Raw genomic sequence first — 14,740 nt, 5'->3', positions numbered from 1 at the left:
CTGGGAAACAGCATCAAGACCGGGAGCATCGGTGGAAGACGCAAGAAATTTCTGTCCCAAGTATCTTTAGATCGGATAAACGGGTAGGCCTTTAAGAATCCCGTGGGAACTCTTTAATTTTCCGGGATAAAAGTTAGCCTATGTCTGTCCCCGGGATGTAAGCTTACTCTGTACCAATTAAACAACTGGACAAAACAATTGGGTTGTGAAAAATTACCAGACAGACAGATACACCATCGAATTAATAATATAAGTATAGATTAATATGGATTTTCAAAGAAAGAGATAATATGAAAATAATGTGTTACAGATAAGAGGCAAACATGTCACATTCACATCCACGCGACGATTTTAATTTTCCCTCGACTACGGAAATGGCAGTCGTGCCGTGCGACTCTTTACGTTATCTTATCTATATTTCACCTCTGATTTTTCATGAAAATTATTTTTACCCAAAAGGGCTATGATTTTAGCAGTCTATGTATGTATGTATGTATGTTTGTATCCGAATTCTGTGTGTTCCACCGTAGCGCCTAAACTACTGGGCCAATTTTGATGAATGAGGTGTCAATTGATTTGTTGTAAAGGTCCGGGTGACATAGGCTATACTTTATACGAAAAAAATTGACATTAAAAAAAGTGGAGGTCTCAAAATTTTTTTTGCTATTGTATCGAGTGGGATGTCAAATGAAAGAGGAGAAAATTCTGAGCTCATGAATATCAACATTAAAATATACCAAGCGATAGAAAAACAATTTTACTATAATATTTCAGCGTTTATTAAGACGACCGCAGTCGGGTTTTAGTTTTCAACTTTATCTTGTTTTTTATCAAATTCAAAATTCAAATTCAAATTCAAATTATTTTTATTTAATTAAACTTTTACAAATGCTTTTGAATCGTCAAAATAATCTACCACTGGTTCGGAATGCTGTTCCTACCGAGAAGAACCAGCAAGAAACTCGGCGGTTGCTCTTTTCAAATGTACAATTTACAATAATATGCCATACTGTATACACGCAATTGCAGCGCCGTGTATTGCTGGAGCGAATCAAATCCAAGCTTTTTTGTCATTTACATAATCTTCGATTGTATAATAAGCTTTTTTCAGGAGCATACTTTTAATAGATTTTTTAAACTTGTGTAAATCTTTTTAAAGCTTAAGACCTTTCATCTATAATTTTTAGACCAGTACTAACTCTTCTCTTTTCTAAGATTATGATGATGTACTCTTAGTTTTTATATCTCTTTTATCGAATAGATGATAAAAGAGACATGAATTCACATTCACGCTATCGCTCCTGCGGCCAGCATTTCGAATTAAATTTCCCCCCGACTACGGAAATAGCGGTCCGGCGACTCTTTACGTGGACGTGCTATCTAATCTGTATATTTTCAGCGCTGGTTTTTTCATGAAAAATGTTTTTCTCCTTTCAACAACCGTGAATAATTATTCGATGCCCTTTTCACTTGCATCGACGAATGTGCCGTATTCATACCTTCTAGATAATATTTCATTTCAGAACAGTCCAAAAGTCTTTTTCTAAAACTCTAAATTATTATATTGATAGGTCTAAAATTGGAGTTATCTTTTTCCGCAGGTATTCAAAAGGATGGCAGTCTGTAGGTATATTTTTTGTTTTAGAATTGATACCAGCAGATAAGTATCATTATTCTGCGAAGCTGTGTGTATATTTAAGTAGTATTTCCTACATTTTTATTCTGTTCATCAGTCAGGCCTCCAAGGGGTACTTAGTATACGTCGCATGCCGTTTCGTCTCCATTTTCCCTCGCTCTCCCTAATCTCGGATTAGTCTACATTACCGGCTTTCCCTCTTGACTTATCCTTCTCACGATGCTAGTGGACTGATTACATACAAAATTAGGCACTGTTTTGACGATACATCCGTCATCTATCCTTGCAACTAGACAACCAGGCTTCTTTGATGCAGTGGTGAGGTGGTGGTGTTAAATGATCTTAAAAGAAGGTTTTTCCGTTGAGTCTAATTAGAGATTTCGTCAAGACATTTAGTGATACGGTGTCGCGTAGAAACCGATTAGGACAATAAAAATATATTAAACAATGATTTATACACAAGTTCAAAGTCGTTCAGCGTGCTATGGAGTGGGCTATGTTGGGGATCTTTCGAAGGATAAAATCCGTAACGAGGAAATCCGTAGGAGAACCAGTGATCGACATAGCTCAATGGATTAGCCAGCTGAAGTGGCAGTGGGCAGGCCACGTCTGCAGCAGAACTGATGGCCGCTGGGGTAGACGTGTTCTGGACTGAAGACCGCGTATCAGCAAGCGCAGTGTGGGACGACCTCCAATCCGCTGGACTGACGACCTTAAGAGGATAGCGGGAAGTGGGTGGATGTGGAAGGCGGAGGATCGTATGTGGTGGCGCGCTCTTGGGAAGGCCTATGTCCAGCAATGGACGCAAACAGGCTGATTGATTGATTGAAACACTAATTCAACAGCAAAAAGTTTTTACTATTATTAATATGTGCGCCTGCCCGCCTGCGACAATCTTCGGGGCACTATTGTTATTGAGATTCCTAATAAAATAACTTGAATAGTCGATTCACACGCGCGCATGTACACGTGACACTTGCTTGTGACGCGCGTGAATCCGTAGACGTAATAGACATAACTGCACGCATTACGTCTACGCGAACGTTCACGCCACGCAAACGGTATGCCATGTCTCATACACTTCCATACATTATTACAACGCAATGGTACGCGCTACGTCTACGCTTACGCGACGCATACGTGGCCTGTGTGGCCGGCGCTGTAACGTTATTTTACAAAGAATCTCAATAATAGGCTTTCACGTCCAAGCGTATAAAAGAATCAAAGGAAACAACAACAAGTGTAGGTAAATTAAAAATTTATAACACCCCCAACAAGTGAAGGTTACAGTAACTAGAAAAGAGCTGATAACTTTCAAACGGCTGAACCGATTTTCTTGGATTATAGCTAAGAAGATCAGCTACAGTAAGATCCGGCTTGAATCAACGGGCCCACCGATCCCCATCAACCGAGGAGTTAAACAGGGAGACCCGTTGTCTCCAAAAATCTTTATAGCCGTGCTAGAGACAGTCCTCAGTTCATTGAAGTGGGACAAGCTAGGTATATATATTCAAGGAAAGTACCTCAACCACCTGAGATTCGCCGACGATATAGCCGTCTTTTCAGAAAGTAGCACCCAAATGAAATATATGTTGCACTCCTTGAGCAAGGCGAGCAAGGAGGCAGGGCTGGAAATAAATTTCGACAAATCGAAACTAATGACAAATGGTACTCAAACTCCCATAACGATAGAAAACACACAAATAGAGTACGTCCAGCATTATATTTATTTGGGAAAACAAATCTCTTTCGGCAACACTAATAACGAAGAAGAATTAGAACGTAGAATTAAATTTACTTGGAATAAATACTGGAGCCTTAAAGAAATATTAAAAAGTAAAATGCCAATGCATATAAAAACTAAAATTATGAACACATGTGTACTACCCACGCTAACGTATGGCTGCCAAACTTGGAAGTTTACAGAGAAAGCAAAAAAAATGATAACAACTTGTCAAAGAGCAATGGAACGAAGCATACTGAAAATAAGAAGGATACATAAAATTCGCCATTCTGTCATCAGAAAACAGACCCAACTGATCGATGCACTTTCCTTTACACTTAAATCGAAATGGAAATGGGCCGGCCATATTTGTAGGCTCACGGACAACCGGTGGACAAAGAGAGTAACGAGCTGGCCAGGCCCCAAAGGCACACGTGGTAGAGGAAGGCCTCATTATCGTTGGGACGATGACATAAAAAAAGTGGCGGGACCAAACTGGATGCTCAAAGCCAAAGACAGAGCAAAATGGAGTTCTCTGGAGGAGGCCTTGACCTGAAAAGGGTTCTTCATAAAAATATTATTGTACCAACTAAAGTTAAGATATTTAAATTATTTACTTTAATCATCTAGTTAGTACTCTAAGTTATATTTAATAATCTCTATTGTAAAAATAATTGTGAAGAAATAAAAGGCTTTTTTATTTTTATTTTTATTTTTTATTTATTTATTTATTTATAGCTAAGAACACTCTCGATCAAGCCACCTTTCACACAAAAAAAAACTAAATTAAAATCGGTTTATTAGTTTAGGAGCTACGATGCCACAGACAGATACACAGATACTACGATACACAGATACACACGTCAAACTTATAACACCCCTCTTTTTGGGTCGGGGGTTAAAAATGATGTAGGTATAAGAGGCTACATATCCAGAAGGAATAGTTATTTATTGAAGACTTCCAATCCTAGACTCGAAATTAAAATGGACGAAAGCCAACGCCTAGTTAAATTCAAGTCTATCAAAGTAACAAAAATTGTGATATTACAAAAGTTAAAAAGAAGATTGTATGGGAAAAATAAATCTAAAGGTAGCAGTAGTTTGAAAGGTAAATGGGAAAGTTTTATGGAGAGTTAACCCTTGTTCGGGCGGGATCTACCAACCCTAAAGCACTTTTCAGGGCTATGAATATTTTTTTCTCCCGTCAATATAAACTAAGGCGGTCGGTCGTCCATCGGCTAAGTGTGTGTTGCATTTTCAGGGCCATTTGCTTAACAGATTTTGAAGGGTGTAGAGATGGCTTGCATCCCAGAGACAGAAATATAAAAAAATCATTGAGTTCCCACAGGAGTTTTAAAAATTTAAATCCAGGCCAAGGAAATCTACATACCTATGTATGTATCATTTGGTTGTAAATAATTATTATTGTTCGTGACACACCTTTTTGTTGCCCGTAGGAGGTTGTACTCTAAAACTGTAAAACTAAACCTCTAACAATTAGAAATGTATTACATACATTTCTAATTGTTAGAGGTTTAGTTTTATAACGACGTCCATTTTGATGAGCATCCATTAATTAAGCCATTCCAGATAACAGTGGATGGGAAGTGGTGTAACTGTCGTTAATGGTGGAGGGACGGTAATTAAGATGGAGTCATAAATTCCACTTTATCGCGTAATTTTAATGGCATGGGTAACATACTCCCGCTCATATTTCCATAGTTGGAAAAATGTGCTAGCAAGTGTTTGGTACATTAAACCCTTTTTTCTTCTCTTTATTGCTTGACCAAAAGTTTTGAACAGACAAACAAGCTAACAGACGGACAAGAAAGCAAATTAAGATTGCATTATCACCCAGTTCCATAAAATTTCAAGAGTCAGTTTAAAATCGATTGCAATATTTGTATCAAATAGACCAACAAACCCACCAGATAGCAAGGTAACAATAATTTACACAAACTTGTATTTAGCTTTGTCAATTTATGTGCAACATACTCAGTAGGTACGTATAGTGTGGGGTAGCCTAAAAGAAGAAAAACAGCAAGAAAGTTCACGAAGATTGAAAAGTTTAAGCTGTCCGGACTCCGGGCTCACTTAGTCACGTGACCTGAGAAAATATATCTACCAGTGGCGCGTCTCTACAGGGCACTTATTCCTTGTGACAGAGAGAGATAGGGATAATAGTTTACGCGATAGAAAGAGAGGCGTTTTTATAATTTTTGGCCACAGCTTTGTGCGAGCTGAATAATTGCGCTTTGTTGTGAGTTGCTATTTATTTAAACATCTTTGTGTAGATGCCTTCAGTATCTGTAGGATACTATTATGTAATTACTAGCTGACGCCCGCGACTTCGTCCGCGTGGATTTAGGTTTTTCGAAATCCCGTGGGAACTCTTTGATTTTCCGGGATAAAAAGTAGCCTATGTGCTAATCCAGGGTATATTCTATCTCCATTGCACATTTCAGCCAAATCCGTGCAGTAGTTTGGGCGTGAAGGAGTAACAAACATACACACACACACACACACACACACATACAAACTTTCGCCTTTATAATATTATTAGTGTGATTATATTATATTATATTATATATTATATTATATTATATATTATATAGTGTGATGTGATGTGATTATGTAGTTTGAGTTTAGACGCCTGAACTGATTCCATCTGTGGAAGAAAGTCAATCTTTCCATGTAAAACTCAATTTGTAACGTTTGGATTAGAGTTACAAACTTTCTTTACAAAATAACATAGCTATAAGCAAGCTTTGGTGAACTAATTATGGGTCTAGTTTGAGTTTTGCATAATATTATATTTAGTTAGGTGTTCTACTCGCTAGTCGCTAATGTCTTTCTGCATGAAATGACTGCATATAAAACCACAAAATAGATTTTGTGACTAAACAACAAGGAATATTATTTTACGCAGACATCCACAAATATTCGTAAGCGCTATGTCCAAATTTGTTTTTTAACCCCCGACCCAAAAAGAGCTATGTTATAAGTTTGACGTGTGCATCTTTGTATCTCTCTGTGGCATCGTAGCTCCTTAACTAATGAACCGATTTTAATTTAGTTTTTTTTTGTTTGAAAGGTGGCTTAATCGAGAGTGTTTTTAGCTATAATTCAAGAAAATCGGTTCAGCTGTTTGAAAGTTATTAGCCCTTTTCTAGTTACTGTAACCTTCACTTGTCGGGGGTGTTATACATTTTTAATTTACACTTGTTTCAAATAAGTATTAAAGTATTATTTTATTCAAAGTTTCCTGAACATATTATCTACCCTAATTTATTTATTGAGTTTCATATAAATATATCATAATTTTTATTTTTTGAGATTTTTATTTATTTAATTTTATGACATTACAAAAATAACATTTCTTTTTCAAATCATCAGAAAGATAGAGGGAACATTTACATTTCAACGTAAATTTTATTCAACGAAACTCCCATTTGGTTTCAAATGAATTTCTAGTGTCGAATGAGCACTCGGCGTTTCGAGCAAAACTAAAAGTTTAAAAGTTCTTCAGGATCAAAACCCATTCAGTGCGATGTGAGCGATGCACTGACAAAGTCCAAACCGATAAATTCTACTAAAAGTTCCGTTGCCATTTCTGTTTTAATTTGCGGAGGATTTGTACGTCGTCTAGCTTCGATTCTCGAGCGTTTTAGATTGTACCTACTTTAGTGTAATGGCCCTCTTCAACCATTTAACGATGTGCAGTTTAGTTAGAGCTAATAGATGGACGTTTTCTTTGAAATTTACTCTACCTTCAGCTATCGAGACGAAAAGTTTTTCATGTTTTTTCTAAATCTACCTAATATTGACTGATTTAAAATTAAATAGCTCAGGTATACTTACTTTTAACAGAAAGTAGAAAATTATCAATTAAATTACTCGTATCATATAATTATCTATTTTAAACTGTAGAGAATTAGGTACATACGTCGATTTTTGAGCGTTTCAGATTTTACTTTATTTAGTGTAGGTATGTTTTCTTCGAAAACTCAATTATTAATTACTAGTACTACTCTACTACTACAAATCGATACAGTAGTTTTTGCGTGAAGGAGTAACAAACATATACACACACACACATACACACACAAATACAAACTTTCGCCTTTATAATATTAATGTGATCGACGTTCGATTATATTATCGAAATTGTAACTCTTGATCGTCTTATAGTAAGAAATAATGGTTTCGTAAAAACTTACAGCTACTTTTTGTGTTTACGAACGAAGATTTCGTCTAATTTCGATTCTCGAGCGTTTTTAGAGTGTCTATTTAACATTATGGCTCTCTTCAACCGTTTAACGATGTGCAGTTAAGTAAGAGCTTAATACACTTTTGATGCGAAAAAAATCGTCAATTCAAGATAGTATCCGTTAGTATGAGATTGTACTAACACTACTTAATCGTACATATTTCCTGTGTCAGAAAATACGTAACCTCTGGTGGTCCTGGGATAAAAGTAATAAGAAAACCAGAAAAGAGCTGATAACTTCCAAACGGCTGAACCGATTTTCTTGGATTATAGCACTCTTGGATTATAGAACACTTTTCTTGGATTATAGAACACTCTCGATCAAGCCACCTTTCAAATAAAAAAAACTAAATTAAAATCGGTTCATTCGTTTATCCGCTACGAGGCCACAGACAGATACACAGATACACAGATACACAGATACACAGATACACAGATACACAGATACACAGATACACAGATACACAGATACACCGATACACACGTCAAACTTATAACACCCCTCTTTTTGGGTCGGGGGTTAGTACGAGATTGTAAAACCACTTTTTTTTCTAATACGAGTAATAGGTATGCAAGAAGTCACCACCGTTACACGTTAGACTCAATTTTCGAAATTGAAAAAGGGCATCTAGTAGTTCTCGTTTCTTGCTGTTTTGCCAAACTGAGGCATGACTAATAGATAACCTGACATCTAATCAATAACTGATGTTTGCATGATAAATATTTAGATAATTCTCTGCTCAATCCTAATCTAAAGCTAAACAAACATTCATGATTGATAGAATTATGTCAAACCTGTCGTCTAAGGGACACCATTATCAGTCCACCTAATAGCCCGTGTCCTACCTACCCAGTCGTATAACCTAGTGAAAGAGTGTCTGCCAATCAATGTGGTTAGTAGATAAGTATAAGATTTTACACCTCACCTGTGTTAACAGAATTCGAACATCGAAACACATTGACGTCAGAGTAAAACGGATCTAAATACCCTTGATTTAAAGTCAAAAATGCAGTATCACCAATTTTAATTTTGCAACGCTTCCGCTTGTAACGATATGGACAAACTTGAGCTTTAAAACAAGGGAGTTAATATCCATTTTATCTTGACGCCAAGGTGTTTCGATTTAAAATCTATCAACGTTAATGAGATGTAAAATCTTATGCTAAGGCTATAGAAGTGATTACATTACCTTTTAGCTTTCAAACTTTATCTATCGCATCACATTGTCAATTGACTTCAGCATAGTGGTTGGATTGTTTATTATATTAGCATCCTTAACGGTGGTCTCTCCGTCACTCACTCTATACAAACGTAGTTTTGTTCTCGTTTGAATGTCAACCAAGCAAACTCGGTGAAATTTTATGCACACCTTCTAGAATTAGACAGTATTTATATGTCTCTGGTTTGCTAAATTTCCGTAAAAATTACTAATTTTAAAGTTACACCAACAACCGGTTGAAAAATTAGTTGATATGTAAATTTTTGAGGCCATGTATCTTTGAAGCTGAATATTTTAACTCAATAGTTAATAGTTCCTAGATGGTGTCTATGTTTCATTGAGTTTGATCATTTAGTTACACACTTTCGCATTTTTATTAAGGGTAGAGATTCAAATGAGAGCCAAAATAAATCCCTAGGAGTAAACAAATTTAAAGTGCAGTACGAATAAATTCCTAGATTAATTAGATCCAATGATTGAAAATTATGTTCAACTTACATTGGAAACAAACCGGAGTATTGGGCCCGTGTGGTTTATTTATCGTTTCATTAGTCTGCCCCCGCTCCAAGTTATAATTACTTGTGAGTTGACTCTCGAACCGTTAGCAAACAAAACTTAATTTAATTTTAAGAGTTTATTATCAATATTTATTTCAACTACATATAAAGGTTTGCGCTTGCCTGCAGTTGGACTTAATAGTAAGTGCCTGCCTAGAAAATCCCTATTCACTGTATTTTTAATGTACCAATATTTAGAAGGCATATTCTAAGAGTGCATATTATAAAAGAGGAAGCGAATCAATCTATGTCTGTGGAATGTCAATCATGTAGGGACGCAGGCCTTTCGATCCCTCGCGGTCCAATAATAAAAAAGCGAAGGAAATAAGCGGTCGAATAGTTCCTTAGACACTCTCTTAAATATATATACCGTACATGTAATTAAAGGCTAGTAGGAAGGCAAATCTTGCACCAATGTTTGAAACTAGATTACCATGTTTTTGCAATGCATATAAATTATTGACAAGCAAGAGCCCTAAAAAAGTTTCTGGATGGCAAACTGGAGAGGAACAGATAATAATGGTTTTGAGAACTGAAAAAAATTGCGTTTGACCGCCTTTGATGAGAAGTTTTTATTTTTATTTAAATTCAAGTTAGCCTTTGACTGCGATCTCACCTGGTGGTAAGTGATGATGCAGTCTAAGATGGATAAGTCAAAGATAATTTGCTTAAGTATCCATGCCAGACTTTTGTTGTTCTTACAGTAACGTGTGATTATATTTATAAAAAATATATTTTCTTTATTATTTTCATGTACCAGTTGTTAGGTACTTACATATCTATATTGGAAGACTAATGGATTTGAAAGTAGCATTAAATATTTATTAAGTTTGGAAAGCTGATACCAGCAAAGGTTTATTAATAGATAAAGATTTATAAATTTTTGTTTGTATTTTATCTTCTCGATTTGTATTTAATATCCGGCGCTTTAAGCCCTGACTCCTTTTATCAAAGATTGTCTGTTAGTGATTGCTATAGTAATAAGACCTTTCTTGGCAAGCCTTCTGATTATTCTTTGCCCTTTGTGTTTGTCTTGTTTTAAGCTGCTTATTTTATCGTTGCGAAATAAGTCTGGTATTATAACTGAAACTAAGCACTCAAACCAAATCCCTTTATTATGCTCAAAAGCTTTTCAGATACACTGGCTTTCTTTTCGGGAGATCGGGGAAGCGATTTTAAATTGGGTGTTAATTAATTCAATTAAATATCGCTTGCTTAGGTTAGTTGAGGCTGCACTAGTATAAATAAACGTGTCTGAATACCAAAAATGTAATCTATTCGACTAAATTTTTCGTGTATAGACACTAAATTACTCGCTACTCGACTAAAATACTAATGTAGTCTGAACTAGCCTTAACTGTGACGGAAAAGGTCGTGAGGCTGAGAGTTTCCCATTCTTTAAGGTGTGTGAAACCTGCCAATCCGCACTGGGTCAGCGTGGAAGACTTTGGTCTCTTGACCCTTCTCTTTCTTAGAGGAGAGCCGTGCTCAGTAGTGAGCCAGCGACAGGTTGATCATGATGATGATGAATTAATACTAGTTAGCCATTCGTTGTGCATACTTATTATAGTATATATTTTAAGTGTTTAAACTTGTCTTCCTACTATTATGTTGATAATTGCTCTTTACAAAGTTCTAAACCCATACAGAACTTAGTAAGGGTGATTCCAGGAGTTAACCAATTCAAATAGTAGCCAGTTGTAAGTGTACCTAAGTTATTTATATTACCCCAAACAACTTGGCGATTTAACCTCGGAAAGTTCTGATAAATTACCTACACTGATGTTTAGTTTTATTGCCTTTGCCCATTCAAATTGTGAGGTTTTAATGCCACAAAAACTAAAGGGATGAAAAATGGGTAGGTACAATTACAATAAAAATCATAACTTTTCCTATTGGCTTTGCCGTAGTCGGGTAAAAATAGAATTCCCGCTAAAGTTTACATAGTACACTGTTATTGAAAGTTGAAACCCCAAAAATTCCCAGGAAGTTATAGTAGTTATTAATATTAATATATTAACGCAGATCATACGTTTCACACCATTTATCAACACTCATAATGATTTGAATGCCATAAAAGTAGAAAAAGTCGGTTTAGTGCGAGTTGGGTTCCATACAGACTTATCGTACAAGAAATAAGACTTTAATTTTTTTTTAATTTTTATTGCAACATACAGCCCGCTGACAGACAGACGGATGGACGGATCTTTGTAGAGTTGACCATTTATACCTGTAATGTAGTGGTAAATACAAAACAAAGAACACATAGTTAGGTTACTGAACTTTTGCAGTATGTTGTTATTATACATACATCGAACAAGTTCGCGGTTTACCACATAAAGTTCTGATAAATTAGCTACTCGTTTATTGATGGTATGGTTTCAATGGTACCTTTCTATTAAAACTAAAGGGGTAAAAGCAACAAAATCTCTGCGGATTCAATTTTATGCTTATTTCACGACAGAACTTTGTTCGCAACGTACATACCTACTCGTAAATGGTCGCATGGTTAAAGTTAGTACAAATAATTATACCTACACGTTAGTTCATTTGTTTAGTTTTGTGATTTTCAATTATACAGGGTGTTTGGTAATTAGTATATAATGACGACACGTGCCCGTGCTACTTTGATCTGATAAATACAATGCTGAAGTAAAATTACGAAATAAAATTATAAAAATTTCCATACAATTTTTTTTTATGTCCAAGTTTTTATGGCCTTAACGTGCCATAACTCACTGATATCGTTGGCCTTGGCCCATCTAAAGATGGCCAACGATCTCAGTGAGTTAGGGCACGGTAGGGTCATGAAAACTTTGACCTATTTTTTTTTAAATTTTGTATGGAAATTTTTATAATTTTATTTCGTCATTATACTTCAGCATTGTATTTATCAGATCAAAGTAGCATGGGTACGTGTCGTCTTTATATACTAATTACTAAGCACCCTGTATAATAAAAATCATTTATTATATCTCAAGTATCTGTTCAAGACTGTTCGCCGAAAACTGTAGTGTATCGTCCTATTTTAACGTAATACAATTAATTCTAAGTGATTTGGTAAACAGCTAGCCGGGAGCTGTCCTTCGTCTGAGCTTACCCTTACCTACAACAAAGTTCCGTGCGTTCGTAAGAAACGTCCACTGCTTTATATAAAAACTACAGGAGTAAAAACAGAAACAGCAATTCTACTGCACTCTTAATGGCAAGTCGTTAATTATTACCCCACTGGAGCTTGGTGAGCGTAATGCTGAAACTTAGCGACAGTGGTGCGATTAATAGGTACAGACACCAAACTTAATTTACTGAGCATGTTTTGTTTTGCTGAGAAATTCTAGGTTTTTCGAATTAAGACGTTTTCTGTTTCGGTAGATGGAATCGAAAAATCAGGCAGTACTATACGATTGTAGTACAGCCGTATGTATTTAGGTTTTTAAAAATCCCGCGGGAACTCTTTGATTTTCTACCTCTGAACCGAATTTCATACAAATTAGTTAAATCAATGGGTCAAAGAATTCAAAGCAAGGCCAGCTTAATAAGTAAACGCCAATTGCGATCCATGAGAGATGTTTGTTGAAAAACCCCATGAAAGTCGGCAAGTGGGCCAGCCCTGGCCACTCATGACGGATGTGCAACAAGTGGTGGTACAATATGTCTGCCAAGTTCAATTGCTCAATGCGTTGAACAATGTGTACTAAGCGTTTTATGAACGCACACAGGTAAGAAATTGCACATTTTAACTTTACACACAGGATTTTAAAACACTTGGTACTTTTGGTGTCAGCTATCAGTGATTTAATTGCTTTTTGAAAGCCCGATATAGTGACATACTACACTCACAGCATTTCAAAAGCTATTCGGAGCAATATAGCAATATAGTGAGGCTCTGTCATCGGAATGCAGCTTCGCCTACCGAGACACAAAAATCCAATGCTTCATGGACTCTGTATGTTCATTGCTATCTAATAAGTAAGTAAGTTTAAAGTAACGTATGCTAGTCTCCAAGGAAACTAATAACTACTTAGTCCTATAATGTCCTTCTGACATGAAACTGAATAAAATTGACCTACAGTAAGAACACACATAGATAAGGTTCCATAGTTATGCTAAATAGGGCGGTCATTATATGATACTTAAACGGTAGGTTTTTTGAAAAAAATGTTTTACATTACCTCAACGGGAAAAAAAATGGCAAACGGCAAAAAAAAAATTATGAGGTCTAAAGTTTTACAAACCTTCTCGAATGAGAAGCAAAAAGCTGTCCCGATATAATGGGATAAGAAGGTCCCTAAAGCCACTCCCCTTCTGGCTTCTGCCAAACTAAGAACCCAATAACTTTATGGTCCAATTCGAGATTCCAGCTGGAAACTTCGTAATTAGTACTAGAACACTTTCGCCCATAGACCATTGAAGCAGTTTAGTAGCTACATAAAGTAGATTACAATACAAGCGGTTATCCCGTGCAAACCAACAAGTCCCCAGAGGCCGACCGCAACGCTCGCCGCAACAACTCTGCCAATTTATTCACTGTGACGTTGACGCCTGAGGGTCTCTTAACATTTCGACGCTAAGGTATAGATTTTATAGTAGTTTATTTTTAAAATCGCTGTGCAGACAGAATAGATGAAACCATAAAAATTCTTGGTTTAAACTACGGAACTCTAAAAACCCAATAATTTTTTGGCGTGACCCAGGATTAGAGTCCAGGGTCTTTTATTTCGTAAACGAACAAGCTAACTCCTGAACCAACGACGCAGTTTCTAGTAGCTGCATAAACTAGGTTACAATACAAGCGGTTATCCCGTGCAAACCAACAAGTCCCCAGAGGCCGACCGCAACGCTCGCCGCAACAACTCTGCCAATTTGTTCACTGTGACGTTGACGCCTGAGGGTCTCTTAACATTTCAACGCTAAAGAATTGGAAATACGAATTTCGTAAACGAAATATAAAACTTTTTACCTCTCCGTTCGGAGTTCGGACCTATATTCGGCTGATGTTGACTTTTTATCGAAAAGAATTATTCAGCGAGAAATTTGAGTATATTTTACATGCCAACTAATTTCAATGTTCTGTATTGTTTGATTTGTTTTGGTCGTTCAACAAAATAAACTTAGTTTTCTTTTAAATATTCTGTGTATCTAATTCTAATAATTCTAGTAATCTATAAAATTAAATTGAATGGTCTAAATCTTTTATATTCTGCAGCGAGCATTATAAAAGGGATATCAAAACATTTAGACCTCTCATTTTTGTATAGCTTAGAGTTGTGACAGAATTAGCAAACATATAAGGAGTGTTGATAATTCCTAATATCTTTTATTACAGATAAAAAT

Source organism: Maniola jurtina, chromosome 10, assembly GCF_905333055.1.
Source record: "Maniola jurtina chromosome 10, ilManJurt1.1, whole genome shotgun sequence".
Classification (NCBI taxonomy): Eukaryota; Metazoa; Arthropoda; class Insecta; order Lepidoptera; family Nymphalidae; genus Maniola; species Maniola jurtina.
This window is presented reverse-complemented; position numbering follows the sequence as displayed.